Genomic DNA, 12,198 nt, shown 5'->3' with positions numbered 1-12,198 from the left:
CACATCAATATGATATTGATCGGTGGTCTCATCTGAGCAATGCTCATCTACCTGAAATTGGCTCTGAGATTTAGTTGCTGATTGGCTCAGATGCAGCAAAGGCTCTGGAATCACTAGATGTAATATGGAGTGTGGGAGACGGACCTTATGCTGTCAAAACCATGCTTGTTTAGATGATTAATGGATCATCAGGAGGAAGCAACTATAATGCTCAGGAGGAGCCAGCAACGTTTCAACAGGAGATCAGTTGTGAAACTTGAGGAGGTGTGGGAACAGCACTTCAGGACTGACTTTCCTGAGTGTCTCAGTGATGATCAAGAATCTTCAAGAGAAGACAAAAAGTTCTTGGATTTAGTCTCAAAATCTGCAAAATCAGTCATTGGCCATTATTGCATCGGATTACCTTTAAAGAAAAGAGAAATATGCATGTCTGACAATAGAAGTGTTGCCAAACAATGTACACTGAATGTAAGGAGAAGATTCAAGAAAGATTCTTCCTTTTATTCGGACTGCACCAACTACATATCTAACATGATATCCAAAGGTTATACAAAGGAAGTACCAGATAGTGTCTTGAAATGTAGTGATGACAGAAAATGGTATCCACCACTCCATGGGGTTTTGCCTCCACAAAGCAAAAAAGGTTTGAGCGGTGTTTGACTGTGGAGCGACATTTAGGGGAGTTTCATGAAATTCTCAGCACTTATGGGGGCCAAACCTAACCAATTCATAGATAGGAGTCTTGCCTAGGTTCCGCAAAGAACCTGTTGTCATCAATGCAGAAGCTGAAGCAACGTTCTACCAGGTGAAAGTACCAAATGAAGACCGTGACTTATTACGGTTCCTCTGGTGGCACAATGGAGACTACAGTCAGAACATGGTGGAATACTGAATGATAGTGCATCTATTTGGAGCCACTTTATCTCCAATTTGTGCAAACCTTGCCTTTAGGAAGTGTGGTGAGGACAATATGAGACAGTTTAGTTATCCAGCTGTAACAACCTTCATGAACAACCTGGCTAATATTAAAAAATGAAGACCTTTAAAGAGGCAAAACTTCAAGATCAATTTAAAGATACATACAATGCTGTACTAAGGTTATGAGAGAACAGGAATAAATTCTGTGCACACATCTATGAGCCAATTATTCACAAGATCATTATGAAGGATTCAAGGAATGCCAAGCATGTTGAGACCATATTTCACTGAATGATCTGAGGGCCTTTATTTGTGTGAACGAGGAAAATATGGATATCTTACTTCATGAGGTTCGAGATAAACAGAGACTAAAAGTGAATGTGGTGTGTGCACCTACAATTTCAGGGCAAAGGAAGCCATCTACTAAATCGAGTCAAGAGCTTGAAAGTCATGGATTTGTATCCAATTTGTGAGAGCTGATTGATGCACCAGAACCTATAATGAGCTAACTTTGTGAGCAGTACAATGTTCATGATGTTCCTACAGGAATTGCAAAGACTAAATTGATGATTGAAAAGGTGATAAAAGAAATTCGGCTCCATCAGATCTATACAGGATACATTGTAAAAAAAAAATTCCATGTACTCTAATAAGGTCATTTCAAGCAACATGGCATTGAAAACTGCACAGTTCCTCATTGTTCAAGTGGATGTAGAGTAAAGGAGGCAATTGGATCATCAAGAAAAATAAATAACAGCAAAGCTAAATGCAGTGGAGTCACATATCAGTGAAATTTCTGAAAAGTACAAATATCTTGATTGGAAAGATAACGAACTGAGGACTTAAAAAAAAAGAGTTTTTGGAGATGAAGGGTAAGAGAAGACATCTGGAATTTTAAAAAAATCAGCACAAAGAGTGGCAGTCTCAAGCATATGGAGACAGATACCATCAATCTTCAAGATGAGGAACAAAAGGCTAATGTGAACATAAAAGCAATCTATACCCAGAAAGCCCAACCAGTTTCAGAAGTAACACTTATTTTCAAGACCTGCATGAGGCTGAATGTGGAGAAAGTTGTCTTTGTCCTTGAAAATACATTAATAATTTATCAGAAGATAATCACGGGTGCAATGGAAAGTAGCAGGAAGCAAATACTTAATTTTGCTGCTGGTCCCAGGAAGCTCCGCGACTGGTCCTGCTTCAAGCGCAGAAAGAGCTGTTGGATTACAGAGGGCTCGGAATTAGTGTTCTGGAAATGAGCAATAGATCGGCAAACTTAATCAAAACTGTCAACCCTGCAAGAACTACTAAAAACTCCAGGGAGGTGGAACTGGGTGGTTCAATGCTGTATCTTTAAATCCTATTGGATTACAAGAGAGGTGTGCAGATTATGTGGCTACTGAAGCCTAGTCTGTCAATGCAGCCAAAGAAGCAGAGAAATGTGGAAAAGTGAATATTGTGTTTCCCGAGTTTGATGCTTATAGAACTATTCCTCTATCCAAGCAACTGGAATTTGAACCCGAATGCCTCTTAGGTTTATTATTGTGTCAATGAAATGGTTCATGGTGTGGAATTCCCCTTTAACCTAGACATCAAGGGAGCTGTGCTGTCCTCAAATTTTCCTTCAAAGCCAGTGGATGTTAACAAGTTTGATTCGATTTTTGCTGGTACTCAGAAAAAATATTGGATATGCTGGGGTGACTGTGGTAATAATCAAAAAGAATCTTCTGGGATATGCACTGAAACAATGTCCAGCCATTTTTAACTAAAAAGTGCAAGGGAGTTGCAGCTCTCTGTACAACATGCCAGCAAACCTACAGTATTTACATTATGTGATTAGTCTTGCAATGGATCAAACATTCTGAGGGTTGCTGAAGCAATGGGCCAGAACAGCGCTGTGAAATCAAAGCTGATTTATGATAGATCTGGATGCCTCAACCTGCAGAAGCACAATGAATATTCCACTATGCAATGGGAATGCAAATGGAGACAGTGTTCTTGAAACAGAGTTTCTTGACAAAGCTGCTAAAAATAACATGATATTGTTATAGGGCCACAGGTCTGTCGGTGGAATTCAAATTTCCTCATATAATGCTGCTACAGTGGATGAAACACAAAAACTGGCTGACTTTATTTTTGTTGCTTCTTTAGACTTTGCCCTTGTCCACTACACAGACAACAGGAAACCTCTGGCCTATGAAGAAGATCTATATAATATTGGAATTTACTGTATTTGATTGTTATTTATAATTGTGTAATGATTATTAGAGACATAATAATTAGGGGCCAAAGTCTCGTTATTTACCATTGTCAGTTTCCTGCATTCATCACAGGGGCTGGAGGCTGCCCGCGATTGGTATCTGCCAGTCTGCTTGCGGGGTTGTCGGCGCATGCACGGGGATTATGCATGGTTGACTGCAATGGCAGGTTAGATAGTAGGTGGGTAGGGCTCCGATATTTTCTGTTGACTGTTACTGTTATTGAAGAAATTTACCGTTACACAGATCGTTAACAAGCTTGAAGCTTGAAGCTATCATTAAGGATGAAATAGCGAGACATTGAGAATAAAAGGGTTCCATAAGGAAGACACAGCATAATTCAGAAAGGGCAGGTCTTGTTTGACAAACTTGCTGAGGTTCTTTGAGGATATAACGAGTGTGGTAGATAGAGGGGATTATCAGTAAGATACCGATGAATGGAGTTGGGAGAAATATATTGGCAGAGATTGAGGATTGGTTCGGATGCCCCCCAAAGTTCCTCAACATGGTTATCCAACTGCAGGAAAACCAACAAGGTCGGGTCAGATACAGCAATAAGCTCTCTGAACCCTTCTCCATTAACAATGGCGTGAAGCAAGGCTGCGTTCTCGCACCAACCCTCTTTTCAATCTTCTTCAGCAAGATGCTGAACCAAGCCATGAAAGACCTCAACAATGAAGACGGTGTTTACATCCGGTACCGCACGGATGGCAGTCTCTTCAATCTGAGGCGCCTGCAAGCTCACACCAAGACACAAGAGCAACTTGTCCGTGAACTACTCTTTGCAGACGATGCCGCTTTAGTTGCCCATTCAGAGCCAGCTCTTCAGCGCTTGACGTCCTGTTTTGCGGAAACTGCCAAAATGTTTGGCCTGGAAGTCAGCCTGAAGAAAATTGAGGTTCTCCATCAGCCAGCTCCCCACCATGACTACCAGCACCCCTACATCTCCATCGGGCACACAAAACTCAAAACAGTCAACCCAGTTTACCTATCTCGGCTGCACCATTTCATCGGATGCAAGGATCGACAACGAGATAGACAACAGACTCGCCAAGGCAAATAGCACCTTTGGAAGACTACACAAAAGAGTCTGAAAACAAAACCAACTGAAAAACCTCACAAAGATTAGCGTATACAGAGCCGTTGTCTTACCCAGACTCCTGTTCGGATCCGAATCATGGCTCCTCTACCGGCATCACCTATGGCTCCTATAAAGCTTCCACCAGCGTTGTCTCTGCTCCATCCTCAACATTCATTGGAGCGACTTCATCCCTAACATCGAAGTACTCGAGATGGCAGAGGCCGACAGCATCGAATCCACGCTGATGAAGATCCAACTGCGCTGGGTGGGTCACGTCTCCAGAATGGAGGTCCATCGCCTTCCCAAGATTGTGTTATATGGCGAGCTCTCCACTGGCCACCGTGACAGAGGTGCACCAAAGAAGAGGTACAAGGACTGCCTAAAGAAATCTCTTGGTGCCTGCCACATTGACCACCGCCAGTGGGCTGATATCGCCTCAAACCGTGCATCTTGGTGCCTCACAGTTCGGCGGGCAGCAACCTCCTTTGAAGAAGACCACAGAGCCCACCTCACTGACAAAAGACAAAGGAGGAAAAACCCAACACCCAACCCCAACCAACCAATTTTCCCCTGCAACTGCTACAACCGTGTCTGCCTGTCCCACATCGGACTTGTCAGCCACAAACGAGCCTGCAGCTGACGTGGACATTTACCTCTCCATAAATCATCGTCCTTGAAGCCAAGCCAAAGAAAAGAAAAAGGAGGCAAAGAGTCAGGATAAATTGATTTTTTTTTCTGATTGGCAGAAAGTGGTAAGTGGGGTCCCACAGGGGGTCGGTGGTGGGCCCGCAGCTGTTCATCATCTACATTGATGATTTGGAAGAGGGGACAGAGTGTAGTCTAGACAAGTTTGCGGATTATACTAAATTGAGTGGGAAAGCAAATTGTACAGAGGATGTGGAGAGGCTGCAGAAGGATATAGTTAAGTTAGGTGAGTGGGCAAAGGTCTGGTAGATGGAGTACAAGATTTATAAATGCAAGATCATCCACTTTGGTTGGAAAAATAGAAGAGCATATTATTATTTAAATGGTGAAAATTTGCAGCATGCTGTAGTGCAGAGGTCTTGGGAATGATTGTGCGAGAATCGCAAAAAGTTGGGTTGCGGGTACAACAGGTAAGAAGGCAAATGGAATATTGGCCTTTATTGTTAGAGGAATTGATTTCAAGAGCAAGAAGGTCATGCTGCAACTATATAAAGTATTTAAGAGGCCAATGGAATATTGTGTGCAGTTCTGGTCTCAATACTTTTTAATAATTTTTTAAAATTTTTCACACTGTAAACCATACTGACCAAAACACATACAGACATTTTTCTCTTGAATACATACAGTGTCATTTTCTCCCCTTTTTCCCCCCTCCCCTCCCTCCCTCCCTCTCCCCCCTTCCCATTTTTTCAAAGTTCAATCTATAAGATACATTAAACCCGTTAAACAATGTCGTCACTTAATAAAAATAAACAAGAATTTTTTGTCTTTTACTTTTATATACTGAGTCAGTTCATTTCGTTGTCTTCTCCTTCTGTCATTTTAGGTGGTGGAGGTCCATGGTAGGAATTCTCTATTGTGTTTTATGTATGGTTCCCTTATTTGTTCGAATATTGTGATATTATTTCTTAAATTATATGTTATTTTATCTAATGGAATACATTTGTTTATTTCTATGTACCATTGTTGTATTCTCAAGTTGTCTTCTAATTTCCAGGTTGACATAATACATTTTTTGCTACAGCTAGGGCTATCATAATAAATCTTTTTTTGTGCTTCATCCAAATCGAGTCCAAGTTCTTTATTTCTTATATTACTTAGAAGGAAAATCTCTGGGTTTTTTGGTATGTTGCTTTTTGTGATTTTATTTAATATCTGGTTTAGATCTTCCCAAATTTTTTTCACTTTCTCACATGCCCAAATTGCATGTATTGTTGTTCCTGTTTCCTTTTTACAGCGAAAACATCTGTCTGTTACTGTTGGGTCCCATTTATTTAACTTTTGGGGTGTGATGTATAGCCTGTGTAACCAATTATATTATATCATGTGTAAGCTCGTGCTTATTGTATTTCTCATGGTTCCGGAGCATAGCTTTTCCCATGTTTCATTCTTTATCTTAATGTTTAGGTCTTGTTCCCATTTTTGTTTAGGTTTACAGTTTGTTTCCTCATTTTCCTTTTCTTGCAGTTTGATGTACATGTTTTTTATAAATTTTTAAATTATCATTGTGTCTGTAATCACATATTCAAAATTGCTTCCTTCTGGTAACCTCAGACTGTTTCCCAATTTGTCCTTCAGGTAGGTTTTCAGTTGGTGGAATGCAAACCTTGTATCATGAGTTATATTATATTTGTCCTTCATTTGTTCAAAAGATAATAATTAATTTCCCGAAAAACAATTTTCTATTCTTTTGATCCCTTTTCTCTCCCATTCTCTGAAGGAAAGGTTATTTATTGTGAAAGGGATTAGTTGATTTTGTGTCAATATTAATTTTGGTAGTTGATAATTTATTTTATTCCTTTCTATGTGAATCTTCTTCCAAATGTTGAGCAGATGGTGCCATACTGGTGAATTCCTACATTGCACCAATTTTTTATCCCACTTATATAGTATATGTTCAGATATCTTCTCCCCTATTTTATCTAGCTCTAATCTGGTCCAATCTGGGTTTTCCCTTGTTTGATAAAAATCTGATAGGTATCTTAATTGTGCTGCTCTATAATAATTCTTAAAGTTTGGTAGTTGTAAGCCTCCTTGTTTGTACCATTCTGTTAATTTATCTCGTGCTATCCTTGGTTCCCCCCTTTCCATAAGAATTTTCTTATTATTTTCTTTAGCTCCTTGAAGAATTTCTCTGTTAGGTGAATTGGTAATGATTGAAATAGGTATTGTATCCTTGGGAAGATGCTCATTTTAATACAGTTTATCCTTCCTATCAGTGTTAGTGATAAGTCTTTCCAGTGCTCTGTCGTCTTCTAATTTTTTCATTAATGGCTGTTAATTTAGTTTATATAAATGGTCGAGATTTGTTAGGTCTGCTTTGTTTGAGAATGAGTGAGTCAGACACCAGACTAAGTCAAAAATCAAGGTTCTTTATTACCGGATTGTAACACTTGCAACTAACAGTGTTAGTTGGAGAAGGCGCATTCTCCTGATATCAGCAAGTGGTGTTTTTTTTTATACCTCAGGACACGCACTTAGTAAATTATCATACCATTACATTGTCCAATGAATAAGCTGTTGCTACCCTTCTCTGTTAGTCTGCTGCACATCATCTTGTTATTGCCACACTTATCTTGAGCGTACAAGGTCACACCTGCATCCTGTTACTCCTTAGTAGTGGGTGACTCCTTCTCCGGTCCCAACTCATGATGTTTTTACCTTACAATCCCTCCTTTGTCCTCTTTAGAGGACAATCTTGCCCTGACTATGCTACCACCGCGTTACATTAGTTCGCCTATTATTGCCAAGCTCTATACGGGTTCTGTTTACGGGGTTTTTCGGCTGGTGGGCGAGGGCTCCCCCCAACCCTCTTTAGCGTATACCCCCCATCCGTTTCCCCGATCCCATTGCCCATTTACAAGTTTCCTCCCCGCTTTCCCCCCCAAGCAAATAACTGGCTATCCCTTCTAAGCATTTGTAATTAGTTAAGATAAAAGTTAACATTTGTGCTACAATCTATTTTATAATATTTGTTCTATAATATTATTTTATAATATTTTATAATCCCTCCTCCCTGTCGCATTCTCCATCAGTCTCCGGATCGATCTCAGCATTTTTTGACGCCTCCTGTGACGTGAGGTAGTCCCGCTCCGTAGCTTGTAGAGCTTGATATTTTGGAGACAGCTCATTGCGGTTGGCAAAGGCTCTCTCAATGGTCCTCGTGACCAGCGTTCGAATGCATGGAATTCAACAACAGCCACAAGTGATAAAAATGGATACAGAAATGAACAATCCTAGGAAAAGTTGTCCCAACATTGTGCCCCATATCCCAAACACTCCATGTAACCAGGACAAAACAGGGTTAGAGACTCCAGATTGGGCTTTTAATTCCTTCGCCAATGCCTTAAGTTTTGTCAGCCCCTTAGTGAGTGACCCATCTGGCCCTGTGTTATTAGAGATAGAAGTGCAGCATAGATCTCCAAACATGGCACACACTCCGCCTTTTTCCGCCAGGACTATATCAATCGCTATCCTATTCTGAAGCGTCATAAGGGAAGTTTCTGACAGTTGTTGGTGTACTGCCTCAACAACGTCCCTGGTCAAATTTGTAAGGCGCTGGACATTATAGTGAATTAGGTTGATCCTATTTACATTTTTATTTGCTGTGATGGGAAAGATTGCACTAAATATAGGAAAGTTTTCAAACCCAGCTGCAATCTCATCAGCTAGTTTAAATTCATCCGGTATATTCCGGGCTTGGCCAATTGCATCAATTCACACCCCGTCAGGGTTCCTTCCTTCTGGCCCCAGGAGTCCAACACTCCTTCTTCTTCTCCACATCCAACCCCCTGTGTGGTGTAGATCTAGGGCATCCTCATCCCCCTCCTGCCTTTCCACAATCAGGACTGGCGCATTAAGCGTTACTAAAGTACACCGACCATTCCAGTTAGAGGGGAGCCAGTTATACAGCACTCTACCTCCGCAAAACCACCAAATATCTGCCCTAGCCTGGGTCAATTGGGTAGCATTTCTGCTGCCCGTGAGTTCAACATGAGTCCTGCACGAGTCACTGGGTAGCCAACCCATGTGGAAAGCGTGTGCCGCTGTGTTGTTATTGGCAAAGCAAGTAACATTACTTATGCCCGTGGATCTAAAGATAGGGGGGGGTCACATTGGCCGGAGCTATGGGAAATGCCTGTTCCCATGTCAGACACCTATTCAATGGGTTAGACTCTGACATTAGGTTCAAGGCGCAGTCCATAGCATCTGTCTCCTCAAAAATCGATCTGCTCATGCGTAACGTTGGCCTTCCCCGGGCACAGGTCCAGCAGTTTCCATACCTTGCCTGATCCGCATATTTAACCATCTGTTCTATCCAGAAGTTTGTCTCATCTATACCTGTCACAATTGCTATCTTCTCTCCCCTGGACAGCTTCTTACTATCAAATTTTCGCACTACCTCCTCGGTAGAAGTGGGTTTGTGCATGTCCTTTGTGTAGGTTTGTAAGTTAAACCTCACCACTCCCCAAGGGTCTTTTCCATTTACAGACACTCCAATAATTAGGTAGAGGAGATCTCCGACTCCAGGTTCTCTCCCTGTGCCCCCCTCGCATGTCTTAGAGCTCCATCCCTTCATATTCCACGGGTTGTTCAGCCCCGCTTTTACTGCCAAAATCAGGGGATTTTTGCCTTTCATAGTATGGGTAACGGCACCACGTATCAGGGAGCCCTTAGTGAAAAAATTATAAAGGGGTCTGCTGGACCCTTTGTTCAGGGGCTTTCTTATCCATCTAGTGTCGGGTCCTGTCCACCACCAAACCTCACCCCAGGACGGACATACATGTAGGCCCCACTCTGGATATCCTCTCTGAAAGTTACACATGTAAACATCATATCCTCTCCAGGACGCTTCATTCCTACCACACGCTATTACACTGCATAGATCGAACTGGAAGGTGCTATCCTTGTCTTTATCTATCTTCAGAATAACTTTGGCCCCGCATGGATCCGAACTACTCTGTTGACTTATTTGGTATCCCATCAGTAGGAATGCCCATAGGGCCCTCGGCATTGTCCACATGAGTCTCATCATATTTTCCAATACTTGCTACTTGTTGTTTTGCCTTGGAGCAAAAGGCAAAATGATGCGAATTATTATCCCCTGGTTTGTCAATTCTTACCGACCTATCTGTCATGGCGGTAACAGTGTATGGTCCAGTCCATCTAATTTCAGTCCAATGTACCTTCCCTGGTTTACGGATATACACTAGGTCTCCCTCCTTCACTGGAACTCCTTCAGTGTCTGGGTTCTCCTTATTTGCAATCGCCACCTGTTGTGAAACTAAAGCAAACATATTACCCAGCATCTGCATATAATGGTCCAGTTCCACTTCCCTTTCTTCTCAATTCTTTACCCAGGCTGGATCAGTCTTTGGACCGGGCATGGGTCAACCCGTTAGAATCTCGTGTGGTGACAGGAAGGTATCTTTGGCCTTCTCTTGTCGCATAGACATCAGTACTAATAGCAATACCTCGACCCAATTCAACCTGGTCCCACCCAAAACCTTTCCTAATTTGGATTTTATCGTCCTGTTTGCCCTTTCTACTAGCCCCTGGCTCTCAGGCCTATAGACACTACCGAAACGATGTTTGATCCCTAAGTATTCTTCAACCTGTCAGATCAGCTCATTCTTAAAGTGGGACCCATTATCAGAGCATATTCTGCTGGGGACCCTGTAGCGGGGTATCAACTCTCACGTCAGCCAGCCTATTACACTATCCGCATCCTCCCTCTTCGTTGGGACAGCCTCCACCCACCGTGAGAACCTATCTACCGCCACTAAGAGATATCGGTATCCTTCCTTTGTCCTAAGGTCAGCACCCATATCTGTATAGTCAATATAGATCTCTTTCCATGGGGCTGTTGGTACTGGAAATTGTAAAAGTGGGTGGGGTAAGGTGATCCTTTGGTTATGCCCATTGCAGATAGTACATTCAGCTCTAAAGTTGTCCATGTGCTCGCGTAAGTGGGGATTCCACCAATGCTGTTTAAGCGTATTATAAGTTTTGGTGGCGCTAATGTGAGTCGGCCCATGTGCTTCTTCAAATAATAGCAGAAGTAATTGGCGGGGGGCAACTATCATACCTATTGGGGAGCGCCAGACATGTACTGTCCGATTGTCATAGATGATCTCCTGTCGTGTAGCACTGTGTTTCATCCATTCCTCTTTCTCACTTGGGCTAGCTTTTTCCTGTATTTCTATCAGGTGTTCAATATTTGGTGGGGGTCCCTCTCCCTCCTTCTCTTTTTGGTCACTCAACTTACTACTATTTTCTCTTCTCTCTAATTCCTCTTTTTTGCCATGGGACCTCAGAATCATCCCCTGTATAGGTTCTTGATATCCAGTAACCTGTTTGGCTGCTCTGTCAGCCGCCGTGTTTCCTTTCCCTACCTTTGTGTTTTGTAGGGAATGGCCTGCCACCTTAATTAGGCTTACAGCCCAGGGAAGCATGACTGCCCTGACAAGTCTCCGTAAAACCAGATCACGTCAGACGTTTTGTCCGGCTGCAGTCCGAAAGTCCCTTATAATCCAGCCTGGTGCTTCAATATGGACTGCACTCCAAGCATACGCAGAGTCAGTATAAATGTTAACCAATTTACCTTCGCTCAGCTCCAATCCTCTTATGAGCCCTATCACTTCTGCCAATTGTGCTGATGCCGGTTGGGGAATGATAGAGGACTCTACTAGATAGGGTGCATCATCCACCCATCCTACCACTGCATATCCCGCCACATTACCCTCTGAACTTTTATGGCAACTTCCGTCTGTAAATAACTCCCAATCCACCTCCTCCATGGGTTCCTCAAATAGCTTCTCCCTCAGCTTGGAATCTATCTTGACTCTTGCTACACAGTCATGCATCTCCATAAATCCCGAGTTCAATCCTCTAGTCATGTTGGAATAGTTGTCCCTTGGCGACCTGAAGGTGATGTGAGAACCCTTAAGGGCGTCCTCCATCTTAATAGATCTGTTGGCCGAGAAGCTGAAGGCACTAGACATTAAAAGGGCTGAGACACTGTGGTCTGTATTAATAACCAGGGGATGACAGAGGACAATATGTGCGGTCTTTTGTATCGTTCTAGCTACTGCTGCGAGATATCGGAGACATGGGGCCTTTCCTCTTTCTACATTGTCTCGTCTGCAACTATAGTAACTCAATACCTTCCTCCGTCCTCTATCCTTCTGATACAGAACTGAGCTAACAATGCCCCCAGTTTCAGCCACGTCCAAG

At 42.5% G+C, this 12,198-nt stretch overlaps 1 pseudogene; it reads left to right on the top strand.

Moving 5' to 3' along the window:
* The first annotated feature begins 2,048 nt into the window (after nt 1-2,048).
* On the top strand, nt 2,049-3,155 carry LOC138740024 (phosphoserine aminotransferase pseudogene; annotated as a pseudogene).
* The last annotated feature ends 9,043 nt before the right edge of the window (nt 3,156-12,198 follow it).

The sequence above is a fragment of the Narcine bancroftii genome, chromosome 7 (genome assembly GCF_036971445.1).
Source record: "Narcine bancroftii isolate sNarBan1 chromosome 7, sNarBan1.hap1, whole genome shotgun sequence".
Classification (NCBI taxonomy): domain Eukaryota; kingdom Metazoa; phylum Chordata; class Chondrichthyes; order Torpediniformes; family Narcinidae; genus Narcine; species Narcine bancroftii.
This window is presented reverse-complemented; position numbering and strand designations above follow the sequence as displayed.